This window comes from Somniosus microcephalus, chromosome 5 (assembly GCF_052327205.1).
Source record: "Somniosus microcephalus isolate GS21.2 chromosome 5, FLI_Smic_1.0, whole genome shotgun sequence".
Classification (NCBI taxonomy): domain Eukaryota; kingdom Metazoa; phylum Chordata; class Chondrichthyes; order Squaliformes; family Somniosidae; genus Somniosus; species Somniosus microcephalus.
This window is the reverse complement of record NC_140991.1, coordinates 269,406,453-269,430,026: the sequence shown is the minus strand read 5'-3', so window position 1 is coordinate 269,430,026 and position 23,574 is coordinate 269,406,453. Positions and strand designations below refer to the sequence as shown.

Below are 23,574 nucleotides of genomic sequence, written 5' to 3'. Positions count from 1 at the left end.
GCTGGCTTGGTTGTCATTGCTTCACAGCTATTGACCGTGCCTTTCTGTGTTGACAGATTCCGATTAGCCATTGTATTCTTGTGCTCCAACTCGTACGTCCTGTGGCCATTAACAGGAACTTAAGGCGGCTTCAACGATTCAGTCAAAGGCAATCAATCTCTGGATATCACTCTTGCACATCAAGTAAAACCTGCAGAATGCAGGAAGCGAATCAGACTGCTGGATTCAAGTTCCACACACAGTTTACTAGGTCAGCATGTTTCTGGACGTCGGCCAGCCAATAAAGTGTCCGGATGTGCCTGCCTCTGATGGACTGCAGATGATCACAGCACCATGTACCTAACAGATGTTGCCTACCTGCTCAGTGCGCCTTGCCCTGTGCCTTACAATAACAAAAAAAATGATGGAATGCAGACATCATTGACGAGAATAGTATAGACTTGGCAGAAGGCAGACAATGCAGGAACGATATGATGCTGCACATCTGAAATAAAAGCAGAAAATGCTGGAAAGGCACAGCAGGTCCAATGGCTTCCAGGGTTGCCAACTCTCCAGGATTGTCTGGGAATTAAGGTTAATTGACAGGACACTGCTGCGAGCAACCCAGGAGAAAAATCATAAGAGCATTAAAAGAAACTATGGCCGGAATTTTTACCTTTGCATCGGGTTGGGTGCATGCGGGCAGTGTAGCGGGTCGGGAACGCGATGTTCTGAGCAGCGCGCTGCTCAGAGCGACTTTCACTCAATGGCCTCAATTGAAAGAGTCATGCGCGTTTCCCGGCCTGATTAAATGGTGCGGGTCTGATGACGTCATCGATGACTTGTTTCCGGCGCCCATATTTAAAGCAGCCTTGCACTCAATTCACTTGAAGGTTGTCAAAGGAGGGTGGAAGGTGACAAAGAAAGGCCACAGTACTGCTATAACTTTGAAAGGATGAATAGCCAAAGGCAGAGGGCTGCACCGTGCTTCTCTGATTCATTGCTGCATACTCTGGTGGAGGCTGTCAGAGCATGCAGGGAGGTCCTCTTCCCTGCCGATAAGCAAAGGAGACCTCCACAAGAAACAAAAAGAGCCCGGCTGGATATTGCTGAGGAGGTCAGCAGCAGGGATGTGGTCAGGAGGACCTGGATACAGTGCAGGAAACGCTTCAATGATCTCATGAGGTCAGGAAAGGTGAGTGCAATGCCACACTCACCCTCATCCTGAAGTACCTGTCAACACATCCCCATCACTCTGCCTTCCCAAGCCTACTCCTGCACATCATTCCTCACACCAACCTACCTTGCACGCCCACCCATCCCTCTCTCTCTATGTACCTACTTACACCCCCATCTGACTAACCACTCCTCACACTCACCCTCATCCTAATGCAATCATAGCAAGTAACACCACAGAAGGAGGCCATTTGGCATTGACACCCCACTCCCTCGTAGTCACCCTCTAAAGATGTAACCCATCCATTCCTTACACTCATGCCATCACTCTCACTCAAACTTCTCTTCTTTCCCTCCTTGCAGGAGAAGAGCGCCCACAACAACAGGGAGAGGGAGAGAACCGGAGGTGGCCCTCCAGTAATCGCACATCTCACAGCAGCAGAGGAGGCAGCTCTGGAAATTTCAGGAGCTCGAGAGATGCTGGCGGTGGGAGACGGAGAGAGGGGGACATCCCAGCAACCCGGTGACAGAATCACATCTCATAAAGCCACATGGCATACAACAGTCACTCATATGGTGACTGATGTCAGCAGCCAGTGAAATGTCATCAAGTGCATAATGGTAACATTACCCATTCTTATTAAAGCACTTCTAATTCATCTCTTTACTCTCCCACAGGTCCATCAACTGCCCCTCCACCACTGTCCAGCTGGAAGAGGAGGATGACTCCTCAGAGGAACTTCCAGCCTCTGAGGGTACAGCATCAGCAGACCCAAGCACAGCCAACACCAGCACAGATATGCACACCTCGGTGGGTCCTTTGTGCCATAGTGTAGAGTTGTCACCTGGTGTGTCACAAGTCACAAGTGAGCAAGAGCAGATGGTGGAAACCGGGACAGCAGTGGAGACTCCTCACCGGAGGGCACAGGACACTCCAAGCTCTGCTGAGCTGCATGCAGACGCTGAGCCTCAGGAGCCATCGAGAAAGAGGTGATCTTGGAGGGGCAGCAACAATTGCAGGAGGCTCTGGCAGCTTTTGCAGCTACGATATCTGAAAATGTTCAGAGAATGGAGGAGCCCATCTCCAATATGAGCACCACCGTATCGCAGGCGATGGCGACGATATGCTCTTCCATGGAAAGGATGGCCACCTGCATGGAGCAGTAAATGTGACACTCACATGAGCACGTGCTAGCTGTGGACAACAGAGGGCAGGCGCTCATAGACCTCCTCTCAAGGAGGGATGTAAACGTAGACTTGGGCCTTCATCGCCCCACTACTGTGCAGCAAGGTACTCGCTAGCTCCTTGCTAGCAGGGATGTGCGGGTGGCCCATGAGAGGGATGATGGTGAGAGGGAACATGGAAGTGGGGGCTCTTCTCAAAGCGCTCCCACTTCTCCCCTGTTGCCTCCCCCTCAGTCAGAGCCCCACATGATTCCTGGGATTGCGATGGCTGAGTTTGCCCCTGCACAGTCACAGGAGGAGCCGACTTTGGCGGGGCCATCAGAGGCTCCAAAACCCAGAGGACATCCGCCAAAAGTGTCTATGCAGTCGCAGCAGGGAAGTGAGCAGCCTGCAACTACCTCTGCTGAAGCCACAGGGGTTGCACCTTGAAACATTACTTGCAAAAGAAAACTGACACAAAAGTAGATGCACACGGGTATATTAAAAATGTTAGTGCTAAGTTTCAGTTGTTTTGATGACACACATAAATGTTTTCTTTGCACCACTTTCGGGTCTTGTCCATTTTTGCCTCAAACCTTGGAAGTGGATTTGTCACTTGGAGTGAATGGTGACACATTATTTAACCTCGAGCATTGGGGCTTTGGGTGAAAGGAATGGACTGGTCATTGTAGGGATGCTTTATGGTGTTGTTGGTGGGCCATCTGCATGTGGCATGGCAACAGGAAAATTCCAGCCTATGTTTTTTTATTCATTTTTTTTGAACACTTTTGTTTACTAGTTCCTACATTTCTGGAGATGGGGAAAAAAAGCTCTTTCACTGACAGTCAAGAATTATCCAAATCGGTAATGAGGAATCTGTTCACTTTCCAATTGACGTGGGAAGGTGATGCACTGCGAGGATGGAGTGTCAGTTGACCAATGGCGAGAGCATGGGGGCGGGGTGGTTTGAGGCAGGTGGTCATACGGTGAAACCGCCAGGAATATGTCCAACCAGAGTTGTCAACCCAAGTGTCTTCAGATAGAGAAGGGTTAACTATCAGGCTTGACCCTTAGAATCAGAAGAGTTCCGATGAAGGGTTACACCCAAAACATTGGACCATAATTTGCTATCAAAATAACGGTGAGGCTAATGGTGCTCACCGTTATTTATGTGCAAATGTTACAGCAACTTCAGGCAAAGGGCAGATGCGTGGTTAAACTCAAAAATCCCAAAGTAGCTGTCCGAGTTGCACCGCTCCGCCGTTAGCTTCGCGACAATGGTATTTCGCCATCTGGCTAACCATTGAAATGCATTGAGTGGCATAAAGTTGCTGTATTTGCACAGTAGATACAAACTAAACTCACCTCAGAAAGTTAGGTCTTGTCCATTCCAGCCTAACTATCCTTTTACTGGCGTGATAAGCGTTAATTACTGCCAGTCAACCTCTCTGGCATTGAAAATGAATTATTACAAGTGTGGAGTCTCATTCCTTCGGGTTTTAATTGTTGTTGGAGATTTTTTTTTTAATTTAAAAAATGAAAACTAACAATTTTACTTTTCAATTCTATCTGAACACTGAAGCTCCAATATGTGTTCCTTTCCTCCCCTCTCCAGACTCCCCACACCCAATTTTCTCCTCTTCTGACCTGAAGCATCAACTCATGCTAGGATTGGGTTCCAGAAACCCTCCAGTCTCTCTTCGAAGTGACCATTCTTTAGGTGTGAGCCTAGAGAAGCAAATATCTGTGGACTCTTCCATCATAGAGCCATCACAACCAAGCACAATCTATCCACACAAGCACACTCTCCCTGCAGGGTTGCTGGGCAATGATCAGGGACAAGAAACGGTCTGAATTTAACCCTTCCATTGCACAGGGTTGCTGAGGCTAATTTTATTATGATAACTGCCACCCTTGGTTGAAAACAGCCAACTTCAGGCAGATTGAACCTAGGAGTTTTCTTGGCCTGTATTTCTCACTGATTTAATAGCTCAGTTAACACGTGTGGTTCTTAGATATGATTGCCTCAAATCAAAGGAAGTATTTGCATTTATATAGCACCTTATCATGTCTTGCAGAATGTGCCAAAGCACTTCACATCCAACAAATTACTTTATGAAATATAAACAGAAAATGTTGGAAGTACTCAGCAGGTCAGGCAGCATAAATTACTTTATGAAGTGCTCACAGCAAGGTCCCACAAACCGATCTCAGCCGCCCACCATTTCAATAGAATTGCAACCATTTCCTTTCCCACCAAGATGGAAATGCTCATCAGCTTTTCCTGTCTCCCTGTCAAAGTTACCTTGCACTCCAATTACAGTAATTGTGCAGTACGCACTACCCACCTGACCCCCACCCCACTCGCTTCCAGCAGAACAGAACACAGCTGGCCAAGTGAGAAATCCACACCTGGCTCATAACATTTTGCCGAGAGACGTTTCATGGTCAAAATGGTAGCTAAACATTGTAAGGAGTAAATATAATCTGATGGTGTGTCAATGCTCTGCTGATTATGTGACTCAGTGTGCTCTCCCACCCAGACAGCTCTGCTGTAATTGAGACAGTTTTCTGAATTACTTTTTGATTTTGCATTGAGGATAGCTCTGTATTGACGTTTCATATTCTCCAGCCTACAAAGAGGAGACAGCAGCGATGATGAGCTTCACCCTGATAAGAGGTCTGACAGAAACCAGAATAAAAATCAAGACAGCATTACCTCGCCTTGATTCCATGTGGAATAATTTCATAATTTAGAACTTATTGGGCAGAATTACTACAACACTCAAAGAGAAATGTCGTACATAAATGTATTATTTTAATCATAAAATGAATGCCAAATTAGCTTACTAGCTTAGTAATGCAAAGCAGGTGATGATAAATGGATGAGGCTCTGTATGGGACTCGATGATTACTGGAGTTCTGCAGGGATCTGTTCAGGGTTCCCTGCTGTTCACACTCTTCATAAATAATGCGAATGAGGGCACTTCTTGTCAGATTATAAAATTTGCTGATGGCTTCAAGCTACGTGAGCAGGTGGCTAGCATTCAAAGGGATCTGGCAGATGGATTTGAACAGTGGGCAAATGCTTGGCAATGCAAGTTGGAACAGGACACATGAGTCATGTGCATGATGAATAGTAGACCAATGGCAAAGGTGGAGATGGAAAAGGATTTGGTTATGACCACTGAACATTCACTTAAGGCATCCAGTCACAGTGAGGCTAATAAAGCAGTAGGATGCATCTTAAATGCATTTCAATACAGTAAAAGAAAAAAAAACAAAGACCTACATATATATAGCTCTTTTCATGACCTCATTATGTCGCAAAGCATTTTACAGCCAATGTAGCACTTTTGAAGTGTAGTCACTATTTTCATGTAGGAATCACGGCAGCCAATTTGCACACAGCAAGGTCCCACAGATCATCTTTAAATAGTACCACGGGATCTTTTTGTCCACCTGAGAGGACAACCAGGGCCTCGGTTTAATGTCTGATCCGAAAGAAGGCACCTCCAACAGTGCAGCACTCCCTCAGCACTGCCCCTCCAACAATGCAGCACTCCCTCAGCACTGCCCCTCCGACAGTGCAGCACTCCCTCAGCACTGCCCCTCCGACAGTGCAGCACTCCCTCAGCACTGCCCCTCCGACAGTGCAGCACTCCCTCAGCACTGCCCCTCCGACAGTGCAGCACTCCCTCAGAACCCAGAACCTTCCCATTTAGAGGCAAGAATGCGATCACTGAGCCATGGCTAACACCTTAGCTAACAAGTCAAAATAAGTTAATTTAACACAGTATACCTCATTAATAAAGCCTTATTTGGAATATTTTGTGCTGTTTGCCCTACATCAAAACAACATTGAGGCTCTAGAGAAGGTTTAGAGTGACGAGGGTCATTCTGGGATTTAGGGATTTATGTTGTATGGAAATAATTGAACTTTTATCACTGGAGGAAAGTTAGAGAAGCTACAAGATCCAAGTCTTACAAATAGTGGAGAAAGATGGATCATTTAGATTATAGATAAACCGTGATTACTGACTACTGCATGGGGTGAGTGCAAAATTAAGTCGTCTCCAGTGAGATGAGAGATTGCAAGACTTTATTTTGCTGAGGAGTACTTACAATATGGAAAGATTCCATGAAATACCAATTAATGGTTGAAGTGATTAACGGAGTTGTAAACAAACTGGATAAATATCTGTATATGAATGGAATGGAAGGTCAAAGGCATAAGAACGGATATGAAGGATCAAATAGAAGGTGGAACATAACGGCTCCTGTGGAATTGGGTACATAATGTCTCCTCTCTGGAATGTAATGGTCAATCTTCAACAGATTGTAAGAAAATTAAGTAAGTTGGTTGGGGCACAAGACAGAGCTGTTCATGATCCATTAAAAAAAACACCTTTCTTGTTTAATTTGGGTTTGCTGTTACTAAAGGCAAGTCTTAAAATCATAGATCTAGAAATTCAGTTGCGTAGCACCTGTCCTTTGGGTGCTATAGGGGCCGAATTGGCACCAAAATGGCGTCTGAGCAGCGCGCACACACTTCTGGTGCAGGCCGCGCCGGACGCCATTTGGTGAGGGCGGTAGGGCGGCTGTTAGGAGTGTACGCTAGAAGTATGCTAAGTAGGCAGATCATGATGTCATTCAGCATGAAAGGCTGATTTGACGCTAGCAATGTAATTTTCGTCGTCGTCGCTGGAGCTAACGCCCTCTCCTAACCTCATACAGTGAACATGCGTTTAGCAGCAGAAAGGACCCCCTGCCAGCGATAGATAAAGGGTTCATCAACAACTTGCTTTTTGATTTCTACTGGCTCTATGTAAGTTTGTGGAACTGTTTGGACCTTTCTAGAGTTACTTAAAGTGGCTGAGGTAACAGGGAGTGGTACTGCAAGTGGAGAAGGCCTTGCTTCTGAATTCAAGGGTTCTGGTCAGTCCACTTGCTCCCAGTCGTGGGTGCTTAGTTGTCATCCCCCTTGGCCTGCAGCATGACAGGGAGATGGAGCAGAGGCAGCGAAAAAGGGGACAAGCTGCTTGCAGAGGGAGGAGGACAAGGGGGAGAAGGGCTCTCAGCAGGAGGCCTCACCCACCGACGGTCTTCCGAGAGCAATTCTCTTACCTCAACCTGAGCCAGGAGCAGTGTGTGAGGCATCTGCTCTTTACGAAGGACAGAACTCTGCCACCTCTTGCAACCAGACCTGCAGCGACACTCCATGGCAAATACAGAGCTGCCAGTGGCTGTGCAGGTGACCATGGCCCTGAACTTCTTTGCGTCAGGATCCTTCCAGGCTGGAGCAGGCAACATCTGTAACATCTCCCAGTTCGCTGTCCACTGCTGCATAAGAGAGGGGACTTCATTGTCTTTTCTCTGACCAGAGAGAAGCAGAGGGAGCGTGCACGTGGCTTTACCAGGATAGCGGACTTCCCCATGGTGCAGGGTGGCATCGACTGCACGCACGTGGCTTTGTGGGTACCGTATATAAATGCCAAGATGTACCACAACCACAAAGGTTACCACTCGCTAAATGTGCAGTTGATGTGCGACCACGCTTAGCATATCATAATGGTAAATGCCCAGTATCCTGGCAGCAGTCATGATGCTTTTATTCTGCACCAGTCCACTGCTCCCTCAGTCTTTGAGCCACCAAGATAAATCAGAGGGTGGCTACTGGGTGACAAGGGCTATCCCTTGACCCTTGACCACCTGGCCCATGACTCCGCTCCGCAACCACATGTGGGCAGCATACGCACAACGAGAGCCATGTTGCCACACAAACATCATAAAGCAGACCATTGGCACCCATAAACAATGCTTCCGCTGCCTGGACTGCTCTGGAGGAGCCCTACAGTATTCACCTTAGCATGTGTTCCGATTTGTCGTGGTCTGCTGTATCCTCCACAACCTGGCCATCATGAGGGTACAGCCCTTGCCACCAGGTCTATGACCACCAGCTCAGGAGCAGGAGCAGAGAGGGAGGAAGAGGAGGAGGAGGAGGAAGAGGAAGAGGCAGAGGCAGAAGAGGAGGAGATGGAAGTGGAGGGAAGGACGCAAACCAGACAGACCCTTTCCGGCCGGGATATTCGGGATTGAGTCATCCGCCTGCAGTACGAGTGAATGCAACTCCAATTCTCCATTCAACATAAGTCCCACATCTCACCTTCCCTCTGTTACTGACCATCACGGCCTCATCTTGGCCACAATGCTAAAATAAAAGCCACCACAAAGCAAACTTTCCAATCAAACTTTATCCATATAGCTATCCAATATTTAATGAAAAATTCTACTAATCACCCGTGTGCATTCACTTAGCGACTGTCTTGTGTGTGCCTTTGCCTATCCTAGTGCTCCTACGCAGTGCTACTCCAATGGCTGCAGCATTGCTGGTGGAAGGCTGCTGGCTTTCAGTGGGGGAGACATTTATCACTGTTTCGCTGGGTCAAATTCCTGGAACTCCCTACCAAACAGCACTGTGGGAGCAATGTTCCCGCCAAGGTGGATGCGCAGGCTGTCATGCAGTAATCTGAAAGGTCCCACACAGGCCACTTATCAGCTTTGACATTGTAAATACCGTGCATGCGCAGAAATTTAAAAGGGCCACGCATTGAAAGAAACCGGCCGCGCCAAACAAAGCACAGCTTACAGGGAACATTGTGTGGGAGTACCTTCACCACATGGACTGCAGCAGTTCAAAAACAAGGCCCACCTCCACGTTCTCAAGGGTAACTAGGGATGGCCAATAAATGCTGGCTTTGCCAGCGATGCCCACATCCCAAGAATTAATTTAAAAAAACAATGGATTGTAGTCTAGTGTAATGATAACATCATATTTCGATGAGATAATAATGCACATGTGTACTAACATATGTCCATACTTTGACATCAGGCAGTAATCACTGCATGTGACTAGTACAAGCAGCGTGAATGACTGAAATTTGCTTTTGTAGATTTGGGAGATAAAGGGCTAAAAATTGAGTAGCGCCCGGGGCGCTAGCTTCACTTTTAGCGCCCCGGAAAAATTAGCGCCCCCGTGCCGGAAATTGAGTGGCTCCACCCCAAGAGGGAAGCGGGGCATTACTGGAAGCGCCCCGCATCCCTCTTGGGGCGCTGTGACTCAATATCGCAGCGCTACGTGCCACAGCGCCACGCATTGCGGAACATCACGCCGCGGTATTGCAGGCCTTCCTCCCCTTCTTAAAGGGGAAGGGGATTGCGGAGCACGACCCGGGGCCCAGCTGGGCCCCCAGGGATCAAGAGTGCCAGCAAAAGAGCCTGGCACTCAAGAGAAGTGCCAGGCTCTTGGACTGCAGCCGGCACTCCACGGGGGGAGGGGCGGTAAGGAGGCCGGGGACGGGAGCGGAGGCAGGTGCTGGCAGGCGGCCAGCAAAAAAAATGGCCACCCCGCACCTCGCCTTTAAATAGCACCTCCCCAGCCGCAGGTAGGCCCACCTGACCCCATCGGGCATAGCAGGCTTTTAAAACCTAACCCTTGTGTTCCCCAAACATCTAATCACTGGATTTACCTCATTTTCACTTCCACTATTTTCAATCTTCATGGTGTCCAGGGCGACAGCAGCACATTTCTAATAATTTCAATAGAACATTGAGCACTGCTGGTTACAGTCCCCAGTACAATTGGTGAAGATGGCTAACATGACCTAAAAGTCATGGTTGCAACATCTTCCTCAATCACATAATACAAATCAAAACCGACATCCAATATCCTCGAAGTGGCATATGTAACCATTTATGATGTCTTAACATCTGGAGATTTAAGATGACTGAGGATTCAATATCCTCAATGTCCCATATGTAAGTGTTTATGATCACATCTGGAGTTGTCAAATTACTTAAGACTAAGGAAGTAATCAATGTATTTCTATCTGGCCCCCGTTTGCACAGGGGGGATGCATGCATTTCTCATGGTTCAAAGTTCAAAGATCAACCTACCAAAGCTAAGACCCTTTTTGCTCCCCTCAGACAAACAAAAAAAGGTCTTTCACAGGCATCAATAGACCTGGCAAAGGAAGCTGCACCTCACTGCACAAAATTAATGTCCCTTATATGACACAAACTGCAGATTTCTGACAATCGAGTGTCCCTTTCGCTCATGCCCCCGAGTCAGAAGGTTGTGGTTTGAAGTCCCACTCCAACTTGAGCACATAATCTAAGCTGACATTTCAGTGCAGTACGGAAGGAGTGCTGCATTGTCAGAAGTGCCGCCTTTCGGGTGAGATGCTAAACATCTGCCCTCCCAGGTGGGTGTAAAAGAGCGAGCGGGAGGTAGAGCAAGCAGCTGAGTTGGGGTTATGGGTGGTGGAAGTCATGGGGGACTCCACACAGAGCAGATAAATGAGCTGCTTAATCGTGCTTACATGTTTCTGGCTGAAGAGACTTGAGGTGAACTTAAGGGAGATGTCATGGCAGTTTTAACTTTGGAATCTGATTGGTCCTTGCTGACCACATGACCATTAACACTATGTGGCTTGCATGGACCGAACAGCAATGTTGGAGGCATTGTACAAATCATACAGTGATACAATATTTTAGACACAACATTTAATACTATGGATGGATAGAATGCAATGCAAGATTATTAAACATTTTAAACACAGAGATTAGAAAGGAGGATGTTCACTTCCTGAGATAAATAATTGGAGCCCACATAGAGCTGTACTGGCGTAGTGTTCAGTTTCAGTCATTAGAGATCACTAACAAGCTCCATTGAAACTCAGCAGCTCCTAATGGTTAAGTTGAATATTGCAATACAGCGTTATTTACTGGTTTAACAACAAGACAGTCCATGGGGGGAGAAATTCATTATAGCCCAGGAATGGGCAGTAACTTATGAAAAGTTTGAGAATTAGCGCCAGGAGCTAATGCTTCAGGCTGCATGCAAAATTAAGTCCCATTGCACAAAGAAAGGACTGGAGCACTAAATCAAGCGCGAATGGCCTAGCTCAGTGGCATTAAACTTGAAGTGCTGACCAATATCAGATGCAGCCTAATCACAAGTCATCATTGCCACAGGCTCTTGCCAGTTCTTAAAGGGGCGGTTCATTGATGCTGCTTATCCTCATTCTCATCATTGCTGGCTGTGCATCCCCCATTAATGTAATATTGATATGTTGTGAGAACAAATGTAACTAATTGTTAGTAGCCACAACACTCCTGATACTAAACAACCTTTAAATGACTGAATGAATCGGTTTCAGAATGTCCAACTGACAAGGAAGCAGTGAAACACCACTAACCTGACAGTTGCGACTCATTACTGAGGGTGCCTTTAAATTCCGCTCCTGGAGCCGGCATCTGCATGCTTGACGCCTCCTCTCCCTGTCGCTGTCAGGGCGAGGCGCTAAGGCAGGGGTCTGAATTTTGCAGATTGGGTGCCCAGTGAGCATTGTATGCGTTGAAGTCCCCAGCGGTAACTGTTAGCAGTGGCGCTACGGGGGGTCGGATTTGCCTTGTGCTGCTGGATTTGCCTCGCCCCGTGCTACATAAGAACATAAGAAATAGGAGCAGGAGTAGGCCATTTGGCCCTTCAAGCCTGCTCCGCCATTCAATAAGATTCAATGGCTCATCTTCTACCTCATCTCCACTTTCCTGCACTATCCCCATATGCCTGGATTCCCTTGATATTCAAAAATCTATCATAGAAACATAGAAGATAGGAGCAGGAGTAGGCCATTCAGCCCTTTGAGCCTGCTCCGCCATTCAATGAGATCGTGGCTGATCATCCAAATTCAGTACCCTGTCCCTGCCTTCTCCCCATATCCCTTGATCCCTTTAGCCTCAAGAAATATATCCAACTCTTTCTTGAATATATTTAATGAACTGGCCTCCACCGCCCTCTGTGGCAGAGAATTCCACAGGTTCACCACTCTCTGGGTGAAGAAGTTCCTCCTCATTTCAGTCCTAAATGGCTTACCCCTTATCCTTAGACTATGACCCCTGGTTCTGGACTCCCCGGCCATCCGAAACATCCTTCCTGCATCTAGTCTGTCCAGACCTGACAGAATTTTATAGGTTTCGATGAGATCCCCTCTCAATCTTCTAAACTCCAGTGAGTATAAGCCCAATCGACACAATCTCTCCTCATACGTCATTCCTGCCATCCCAGGTATCAGCCTGGTGAATCTTCGCTGCACTCCCTCCATGACAAGAACGTCCTTCCTCAGGTAAGGTGACCAAAACTGCACACAATACTCAAGGTGTGGTCTCACCAAGGCCCTGTACAACTGTAGCAAGACATCCTTGTTCCTGTACTCGAACCCTCTTGCTACGAAGGCTAGCATACCATTTGCCTTCTTAACCGCCTGCTGCACCTGCATGCTTACCTTCAGCGACTGGTGCACAATAACACCCAGGTCTCTTTGCACTTCCCCTTCTCCCAATCTATTGCCATTCAAATAATAATCTGCCTTCCTGTTTTTGCCACCAAAGTGGATAACCTCACATTTATCCACATTATAGTGCATTTGCCATGTTTCTGCCCAATCACCCAACCTGTCCAAATTGTACTGGAGTTTCACGACATCCTCCTCACAGCTTACCCTCCCACCCAGCTTTGTGTCGTCTGCAAATTTGGAGATATTACATCCAATTCCCTCATCCAGATCATTAATATATATTGTGAACAGCTGGGGTCCTAGGACCGATCCTTGCGGTACCCCACTAGTCACTGCCTGCCACTCGGAAAACGACCCGTTTATTCCAACTCTTTGCTTTCTGTCCGCCAACCAGTTCTCTATCCAAGTCAATACCTTGCCCCCAATCCCATGTGCCTTAATTTTGCACACTAATCTCTCATGTGGGGCCTTATCGAAAGCCTTCTGAAAGTCCAAATACACCACATCTACTGGTTCTCCCTTATCTATTTTACCAGTTACATCCTCAAAAAATTCCAGTAGATTAGTCAAGCATGATTTACCTTTTGTAAATCCATGTTGACTTTGTCCGATCCTGTCACTGCTTTCCAAGTGCTCTGCTATTACATCTTTTATAATAGACTCCAGCATTTTCCCCACTACCGATGCCAGGCTTACCGGTCTATAATTCCCCGCTTTTTCTCTACCACCTTTTTTGAATAGTGGGGTAACATTAGCTACCCTCCAATCCATGGGTACCATTCCAGATCACTGTCTTGAATATACTCAACGACTGAGCCTCCACAGCCCTCTGGGTAGAGAATTCCAAAGATTCACCACCCTCTGAGTGAAGAAATTTCTCCTTATCTCAGTCCTAAATGGCTGACCCCTTATTCTGAGACTGTGACCCCTGGTTCTAGACTCCCCAGCCAGGGGAAACATCCACCCTGCAACTACCCTGTCAAGCCCTGTAAGAATTTTGTATGTTTCAATGAGATCACCTCTCATTCTTCTAAATTCTAGAGAATATAGGCCTGGTCTACTCAATCTCTCCCCATAGGACAACCCCCCATCCCAGGAACCAGTCTGGTGAACCTTCATTGCACTCTTTCTATGGAAATTATATCCTTCCTTAGATAAGGAGACCAAAACTGTACAAAATACTCCAGGTGTGCTCTCACCAGGGCCCTATATAATTGCAGTAAGACGTCTTTACTCTTATACACAAATCCTCTTGTAATAAAGGCCAACATACCATTTGCTTTCCTAATTGCTTGCTGTACCTGCATGTTAACTTTCAGTGATTCGTGTACAAGGACACCCAGGTCCCCTGAACACCAACATTTCCCAATCTCTCACCATTTAAGAAAATACCCTGCTTTTCTATTTTTCCTACCAAAATTGAAAACTTCACATTTCTCCACATTATATTCCATTTGCCATGTTCTTGCCCACTCACTTAGCCTGTCTATGTCCCCATGAAGCCTCCTTGCATCCTCACAACTTACATTCCCACCCAGCGTTGTATCATCAGCAAACTTGGATATATTACATTTGGTCCCCTCATCCAAATCATTGATATATATTGTGAATAGCTGAGGCCCAAGCACTGATCCTTGTGGTACCCCACTAGTTACAGCCTGCCAACCAGAAAATTACCCATTTATTCCTACTCTCTGTTTTCTGTGCGTCAACCAATCCTCAATCCATGCTAGTATATTACCCCCAATCCCATGAGCCCTAATTTTGTTTAATAACCTCTTGTGTGGCACCTTATCAAATGCCTTCTGAAAATCCAAATACACCACATCCACTGGTTCCCCCTTATCTATTCTGTTAGTTACAACCACAAAAAATTCGAACAGATTTGTCAAACATGATTTCCCTTTCTTAGATCCGTGTTGACTCTGCCCAATTCTATTATTATTTTCTAAGTGCCTTGTTACCACGTCCCTAATAATAGATTCTAGCATTTTCCCTACTACTGATGTCAGGCTAACTGGTCTGTAGTTCCCCGTTTTCTCTCTCCCTCCTTTCTCAAATAGTGGGGTTACATTTGCTACCTTCCAATCTGCGGGAACCATTCCAGAATCTATGGAATTTTGGAAAATGACAACCAATGCATCCACTATCTCTATAGCCACCTCTTTCAAAACCCTAAGATGTAGGCCATCAGGTCCAGGGGATTTATCGGCTTTCAGTCCCATTAATCTCTCCAGTACTACTTTTTTACTAATACTAATATCTTTCAGTTCCTCATTCTCGCTCGACCCTTGGTTCTCCACTATTTCCGGGAAGTTTTTTGAGTCTTCTTCCGTAAAGACAGACACAAAGTATTTGTTTAATTTCTCTGCCATTTCCTTATTTCCCATTATAATTTCTCCTGTCTCAGCCTGTAAGGGACCCACATTTACTTTCACTAATCTTTTCCTTTTTACATACCTATAGAAGCTTTTACAGCCTGTTTTATGTCTCTCGCTGGTATACTCTCATATTCTGTTTTCCCTTTCTTTATCAATTTCTTGGTCCTCCTTTGCTGAATTCTAAAATCCTCCCAATCCTCAGGCTTACTACTCTTTTTGGCCACATTATAAGCCATTTCCTTTGACCTAATATTATCTTTAACTTCTCTTGTCAGCCACGGTTGGACCACTTTTCCTGTGGGGTTTTTGTGCCTTAAAGGAATGTATAGTTGTTGTAAATTATGTATTAATTCTTTAAATGCTAACCATTGCTCGTCCACTGTCATACCTGTTAATATAGTTTCCCAATCTACCGTAGCCAACTCACCCCTCATACCTTCGTAGTTTGCTTTGTTTAGATTTAAGACCCTAGTTTTGGATTCAACTAAATCACTTTCAAACTCAATATAAAATTCTATCATGTTATGGTCACTCTTCCCTAAAGGCCCCTTTACTACAAGGTTATTAATTAACCCTTTCTCATTGCACAATACTAGATCTAAAATAGCCCATTCCCTAGTTGGTTCCTCAACATACTGATCTAGAAAACAATCTTGCATACATTCCATGAATTCGTCCTCCACACTATTACTGCAAATTTGGTTTGCCCAGTCTATATGTAGATTAAAGTCCCCCATGATTACCCTTGTTACATGCGCCTCTAATTTCCTGATTTATACTCTGCCCTACATTACAACTACGATTTGGGGGCCTTTTAACAACTCCCACCAATGTTAACTGCATCAGCGCCCCGTTAGCACCCCCGCCAGGCGCTAACAGGAGGCGCAAACCAACTGAATTTTCCCCCCATGATCTTTATAGATAAACCTCGAGTCAAGCAATAAGAAGAAATATTTTCCTTTTTAAAGCAAATTTCAATCCATCAGTCTGGAGACAACTGGCTGCAAGCCCCAACCAAACCAGACAGATCTTGAGCATCGCACCACTGAGATTTTCAGTCCCTAGCTGGAGATAAAGACCACAACATGTCATCTTACCTTGCTGCCAGTCATTGGTTCCAAGTATTCTGAACCAATTTGTTTCCTTCACAAGATGAAAGATCCCGAATCTAAAAAGAGAAAAAGTCAGAAATTAGTTCAAAAGCACTTCCAAACTGGATCAACAGAAACTTTTTTTTCATGTAATGGATGTCATGGTAGTGGGGAGTGGAACACTTGATGTATCCAGTGTTAGCCTCGAGCTCTCCCGGATCTGGTACAGAATTAGTTAGATACAAAGTAAAGCTCCCACTCTCCAGCTCAAACGATGTGCCTTAACCACAATCTCGGAAGAGCACATTTTACATACTGCAGGGTGACATTTCCAATTCCCACATGTGCCATCCTTATGGCCTCTTTGAGAGTTTGTCAAATTATGTGCAATTTTGTGCTTTGGACTGTGCCCAGCAGGATCTGGATTGAGACATCAGCTAACAGACAGACGAAACTTTCATCCAGTCTGTCTGGAGTGGGTTCAAAACCAGTAGCAGATCTTTCTCCATCCTTGCAGTTCTCATGGATCTACACACTTCAGAACTAGTTGCAGTGTTAAAATCCCACATTCAAATAGGTACAGCTTAATCCAGTTGCATAAGTACCCTGATTAGATTATTAAATCAAAAATTCACTCACTTCATTTCAATACAAACAACCAAATTTGTATTTATATAGCACCTTTCACATCCTCAGGACATCCCACCATGCTTTATAGCAAATACATTATTTCAAAATGTAGTCACTGTTGTTATTTAAGTAAATGTAGCAGTTAGTTTTATGTACAGTAAAATCCCACAAACAGCAATGAGATAAATGATCAGATAATCCCTCTTCAGTGATGTTAGTTGAGTGATAAATGTTGGCCATGACACCAGAAGAACTCCCTGCTCTCTTTGAATAGTTCCATGCAATCGTTTGCGTCCACATGAAAGGGTAGACAGGGCTTTGGTTTAACGTGTCATCTGAAAGGCACCACCTTTGACAATGCAACACTCCCTCAGTGCCTCACTTAAGTGATAGGTTAGATCACTGTCCTGCTTTGCTGATACAACACATACGACTGATTTTGTGAATATGCTTTCCATGTGTGGAAATTTTGCCCAACCTCACTTATTGGAGTTGCTGCTGATGCATGTTTCTCTACCAATTCAAGAGCAAAGCTATGCTTTTCTCCCTTTCGTTAGCTTTGAAATTGCATCATTCAGTTTTTTCTTCCTCTTGTGTTCCCTCTTCTGTTGCTCTTCATCCTGCTTCCAATGCTCCTTCTTAGCCTCCAATCTCAACACTTCTAACAGAAAGGTTTTTTCTTTGCCACTCTCCTTGGCCTCATGCTGGTGCCATCTCTGCACTGTCAGACTAACTCAGTTGGTGTGGCATTAATCATTCCCATATGTGTTCTGAGCATCTTATCTTTATTGGAGTTGATTCACACTGCCATATATGTGCTTGCACAATAGGTGGTTTAACAGCAGTACTCCCTTTTGACTGGAAGTATATATTTGTGTCTTTAAACTAAATAAGGGGGGGGGGTGGGGGAGGGTCCCAGTGGAGAGAAATCTAGAATGCTAAAAAGAAAAAGAAAAGACAAGGAAGCAGTGCAGGAAAGTGATTGGGGTAAGGATAACCAGGTTGTGTCAGGAAGGGACAGAACATGCAAACAAAGGAGTGTACTGACAAATAGGGTCCGGGTAAGAGAAAATGGTAATAAGACAAATAGGGCCATAGTACAAAAAAAGGTTAAGATGTCTAAAAATGTTAAAAAGACAAATCTAAAGGCACTGTATCTGAATGCACGCAGCATTCGTAATAAGGTAGACGAATTAACAGCACAAATAGATATAAACGGAAACGATATCATTGTGATTACGGAGACATGGCTGCAAGGTGACCAAGGCTGAGAGCTGAATATCCAAGGATATTTGATATTTAGGAAGGACAGGCAAAAAGGAAAATGAGGTGGGATAGCCTTTTTAGTAAAGGATGAAATCAGAGCAATAGTGAGAAAGGATATTGGCTCAGAAAATCAAGATGTAGAATTAGTCTGGGTGGAGCTAAGAAGCATCAAGGTGGGAGTTGTCTATAGGCCTCCAAACAGTAGTGGTAATGTAGGGGATGGCATTAAATAGGAAATTAGAGATGCAGATAACAAGGGTACTACAGTAATCATGGGTGACTTTAATCTACATGTAGACTGGCAAAATCAAATTAAAATCAAATGGAGGATGAATTCCTGGAGTATGTATGAGATGGTTTTTTAGACCAGTACGTTGAGGAGCAAACTAGGGAACAGGCTATCCTAGATTGGGTATTGTGCAATGAGAAGGGGTTAATTAATAATCTTGTTGTACGGGGTCCTTTAGGGAAGAGTGAGCATAACATGTAGAATTCTTCATTAAGATGGAAAGTGAAGAAGTCCAATCCAAAACTAGGGTCCTAAAACTGAACAGAAGAAACTATGACGGTATGAGGAGTGAGTTGGCTATGATAGATTGGGAAGCTTCATTAAAAGGCATGACGGTGGATAGGCAATGGCTAACACTTAAGGAACGAATGCATGAATTGCAAAAGTTATACATTCCTTTCTGGTGCAAAAACACAAAAGGAAAAGCGGCCCAAGCATGGCTAACAGAAGAAATTAAGGATAGTATTAGATCCAAAGAGGAGTCATATAAAGTTGCCAGAAAAAGTAGCAAGCCTGAGGATTGGGAACAGTTTAGAGTTCAGCAAAAAAGGACCAAGAGATTGATTAAGAGGGGAAAAATAGAATATGAGAGAAAACTTGCAAGGAACATAAAAGCGGATTGTAAAAGCTTCTACATACAATGTAAAAAGAAAAAGATTAGTGAAGACAAATGTAAGTCCCTTACAGTCAGAAACAGGAGAATTTATAATGGGGAACAAGGAAATGGCAGAGCAATTAAACAAATACTTTGGTGCTGTCTTCACGGAAGAGGACACAAATAACTTCCCAGAAATGCTAGGGAACCAAGGGTCTAGTGAGAAGGAGGAATTAAAGGAAATTAGTAAAAAAAATAGTGCTGGAGAAATTAATGGAACTGAAAGCTGATAAATCCCCAGGGCCTGATAATCTGCATCCCAGAGTACTAAAAGAGGTAAGCATGGAAATAGTGGATGCATTGGTTGTCATCTTCCAAAATTCTATAGATTATGGAACAGTTCCTGCAGATTGGAGGGTGGCAAATGTAACCCCACTATTTAAAAAAGGAGGGAGAGAGAAAGCAAGGAACTATACTCTGGTTAGCCTAACATCAGTAGTAGGGAAAAAGCTAGAGTCTATTATAAAGGATGTGATAACAGGACACTTAGAAAATATCAACGGGATCAGACAAAGTCAACATGGATTTATGAAAGGGAAATCATGTTTGACAAACCTACTGGAGTTTCTTGAGGATGTAACTGGTAGAATAGATAAGGGAGAACCAGTGGATGTGGTGTATTTGGATTTTCAGAAGGCCTTTGATAAAGTCTCACATAAGAGGTTAGTGTGCACAATTAAAGCACATGGGATTGGGAGTAATATACTGGCATGCATTGAAAATTAGTTAACAGACAGGAAACAGAGAGTAGGAATAAATGGGTCTTTTTCGGGGTGGTAGGCGGTGACTGGTGGGGTACCGCAGGGATCAGTGCTTGAGCCCCAGCTATTCATAATATATATCAATGATTTGGATGAGGGAACCAAACGTAATACTTCCAGGTTTGCTGACGACACAAAACTTGGTGGGACTGTGAGTTGTGAGGAGGATGCAAAGCGGCTTCAAGGCGATTTAGACAAGTTGAGTGAGTGGGCAAATACAATGCAGATGCACTATAATGTGGATAACTGTGAAGTTATCCACTTCGGTAGGAAAAACAGAAAGGTAGAGTTTTATTTAAATGGTGATAGATTGGGAAATGCTGTTGTACAAAGGGACCTGGGTGTCCTTGTACACCAGTCACTGAAAGCAAACATGCAGGTGCAGCAAGCAGTTAGGAAGGCAAATGGTATGTTGGCCTTCATTGCAAGAGGATTTGAGTACAGGAGCAAGGAGGTCTTACTGCAGTGGTATAGGGCCTAGGTGAGACCACACCTGGAGTACTGTGTGCAGTTTTGGTCTCCTTACCTAAGAAAGGATATACTTGCCATAGAGGGAGTGCAGCGAAGGTTCACCAGACTGATTCCTGGGATGGCAGGACTGTCGTATGAGAAGAGATTGGGTCGACTAGGCCTGTATTCACTAGAGTTTAGAAGAATAAGAGGGGATCTCATTGAAACATATAAAATCCTGACAGGGCTAGACAGACTGGATGCAGGGAGGATGTTTCCCCTGGCTGGGGGATCTAGAATGAGGGGTCACAGTCTCAGGGTACGGGGTTGGACATTTAGGACTGAGATGAGGAGAAATTTCTTCACTCAGAGGGTGGTGAACCTGTGGAATTCTCCACCACAGAAGACTGTGGAGGCCAAGTCACTGAATATATTTAAGAAGGAGATAGATAGATTTCTAGACTCAAAAGGCATCAAGGGGTATGGGGAGAGAGTGGGAATATGGTATTGAGATAGAGGATCAGCCATGATCATATTGAATGGCGGAGCAGGCTCGAAGGGCCAAATGGCCTACTGTTGCTCCTATTTTTCTATGTTTATGTTTCTATGCATGTGTATTTCTTTAATCCCTTCAAAGGTGGATTGAGCGAACTGTTGGTAAGGTGAGGCTGGATGTGAATTGTTAAACTGCTTTATTTCAAAGCAAGTGAACATACAGAGTGACAGTTATGTTTAGAATCACTTCATTTAAATTGGTACAGCTTGTTGTTGCACAATAATACAAAAATAACAAACATGCTATGCTCCCCCACATCAGTGGGTCCTCTTGTTTGGTTTCTAAAACATCCTCCAGAATTTCTAATCATTTGCCTCAGAAAAATCACTAAAAGATTTTTATTTAATCAAACTACCTGTGCAGCATCCTGTTTCAAAAAGTTTTCTTCCTGTGTCTTTCTCTGTTTTTTTTTATTCTCTTACTGTTCACAGCTAGAAAATGAGATCTTTTTTACAATATAATGAAGTGTTTATCAATTGCCAAAACAATTAATTGCTTATTATTTACAGTCTTTGAGGAAACAACATCAAAGCTAGCTCATTAGCATATAAGCTACTTACCATATCAGTGCCTTTTTAACTTGCATAACGAAAACACTTAAAGTAACACTTTTTTCAAATATTTTTTGTGGAAAAATTATCAAAAGATCGCAAACTGTGACAGCAATATTTCTTCTTTCAATTCTTTTGTACAGTGTGAACAAAGTCCTAGAATTTTGCAGCACCTTAAAAACAATTTCTGGGCAAACTGAAGAAAATCCTACAGCCAGAAATGTGGATTCCGTGGTAGACCTATTCAGTTTCTGCTGCACATTACGAAGTGGTCAGCAGATGATTTCATCGCAAGAAAAGTGCAACAGATGCAAATATGAGAGCAAGAAACATTACACTTGGCCCATAATTTGCGGTCAGCAGCTAAGTGAAGGCGATCCTCGCTAACCTCGAAAAAAGCTGCCCACAGCCTCTATGGCAAAAACTTTCGGTTTCTCGACATGTAATTGATTGTAGCGCTGTTAATAGGGGATTCCTAGTATGATGCAGCTGTAACATCACCAAGATGTCTAAGTAGCAAATCACGTTGAAGAATTCTCACAGACAGCAAACCAGGAAATGAAAAGCAATGATTATCTGCACTTTTAAAAAATGTTACAGATAGTGAAATAAAGATTGGGACATACACATGGGTTTAAGGTAGAAGCTGAAATCAATAAACAAACTTAAAAAATATATTTTTTTAATCTAGTAATTTTTATCATAATGAAGAAATTTGACATTCCACAAATATAAAAATTAGATTTTCAGGACCAGAATTGTTGTTTACCGTTCAATACGCTGTTAAAAACCCAGTTACACCTATTCCAACAAGGCTTAACATTTAATGGGGTATTTAACAGTGACATTAGCACGGATAAGCTCATGTTTTCTTCAGTTCCACTGATTTCACTGATTACAATGATTGGCGGCTATGAAGGGGAGGGGGGTCCACAGCGCAGCCAGTGTCGGAGCAGTGAATGACTGACCGCAATTTCAAGATCTCTACATTTAGATGCAAGAAGTCACACAACACCAGGTTATAGTCCAACAGTTTTATTTGAAATCACAAGCTTTCGGAGCGCTGCTCCTTCGTCAGGTGAAGTGGAGACATGCCTATAGACACAGATTATATAGTCAGAGAATAATGCCAGATGATTACAGGTAATCTTTCTAACTGCCATTTATCACACCTCGGCAGAGAGATACTCACAGCAATCAAAGGTGTGAATGGTGTCCAAACAGGTCAGTCAGGAAAACATTACATCAAAGAACAATGAGGTGGGGTCACAAGGGGTAAAATGTTGCAGATGCTGGGGTCTGTATGAAAACAAAAAACAGACAAAAAACATTTTCTTTGCTGGAAATCACAGCAGGTCCGGCCGCATCTGTGTAGAGAGAACAAGCCAACGACGACTCGAGTCTGGATGACCCTACGTCAGGTGGGGTTACATGTAGCGTGACATGAACCCAAGGTCCCGGTTGAGGCTGTCCTCATGAGTGCGGAACTTGGCTATCAGTTTCTGCTCTACGATTTTGCGTTGTGTGTCTCAAAGGCTGCCTTGGAGAATGCTTACCCAAAGATTGGAGGCTGAATGTCCTTGACTGCTGAAGTGTTCCCCAACTGGGAGGGAACACTCCTGCCTGGCGATTGTTGCGCGGTGTCCGTTCATCCGTTGTCGCAGTGTCTGCATGGTGGGTTTCAGGATGCTCTTGACGTATCCAGAGAGGTTCTACACAGATGTGGCCGGACCTGCTGTGATTTCCAGCAAAGAAAATGTTTTTTGTCTGTTTTTTGTTTTCATACAGACCCCAGCATCTGCAACATTTTACCCCTTGTGACCCCACCTCATTGTTCTTTGATGTAATGTTTTCCTGACTGACCTGTTTGGACACCATTCACACCTTTGATTGCTGTGAGTATCTCTCTGCCGAGGTGTGATAAATGGCAGTTAGAAAGATTACCTGTAATCATCTGGCATTATTCTCTGACTATATAATCTGTGTCTATAGGCATGTCTCCACTTCACCTGACGAAGGAGCAGCGCTCCGAAAGCTTGTGATTTCAAATAAAACTGTTGGACTATAACCTGGTGTTGTGTGACTTCTTACATTTGTCCACCCCAGTCCAACACCGGCATCTCCACACCACATTTAGATGCGCATGTGCTAAATCCTGAAGTTACGGTCAATTTCAGAGGGGTAATGATGGCGAATGCTGACAGTTCGCCATCATTACCCACCGCAAAATCTGGGCTCACAAGTTTAGAGAGAGACAAAAGCAAACT

General features: G+C 44.4%; 1 long non-coding RNA gene across 4 annotated transcripts in view; it reads right to left on the bottom strand.

Moving 5' to 3' along the window:
- Positions 1–23,574, bottom strand: part of LOC147117716 (uncharacterized) — a 698,822-nt gene that overhangs the window by 606,193 nt on the left and 69,055 nt on the right. For all 4 annotated transcript variants that reach the window (XR_015078510.1, XR_015078511.1, XR_015078515.1 and 1 more), the window contains exon 2: positions 16,156–16,226. This is a non-coding gene — a long non-coding RNA (uncharacterized LOC147117716). The remainder of the gene's footprint in view (positions 1–16,155; positions 16,227–23,574) is intronic.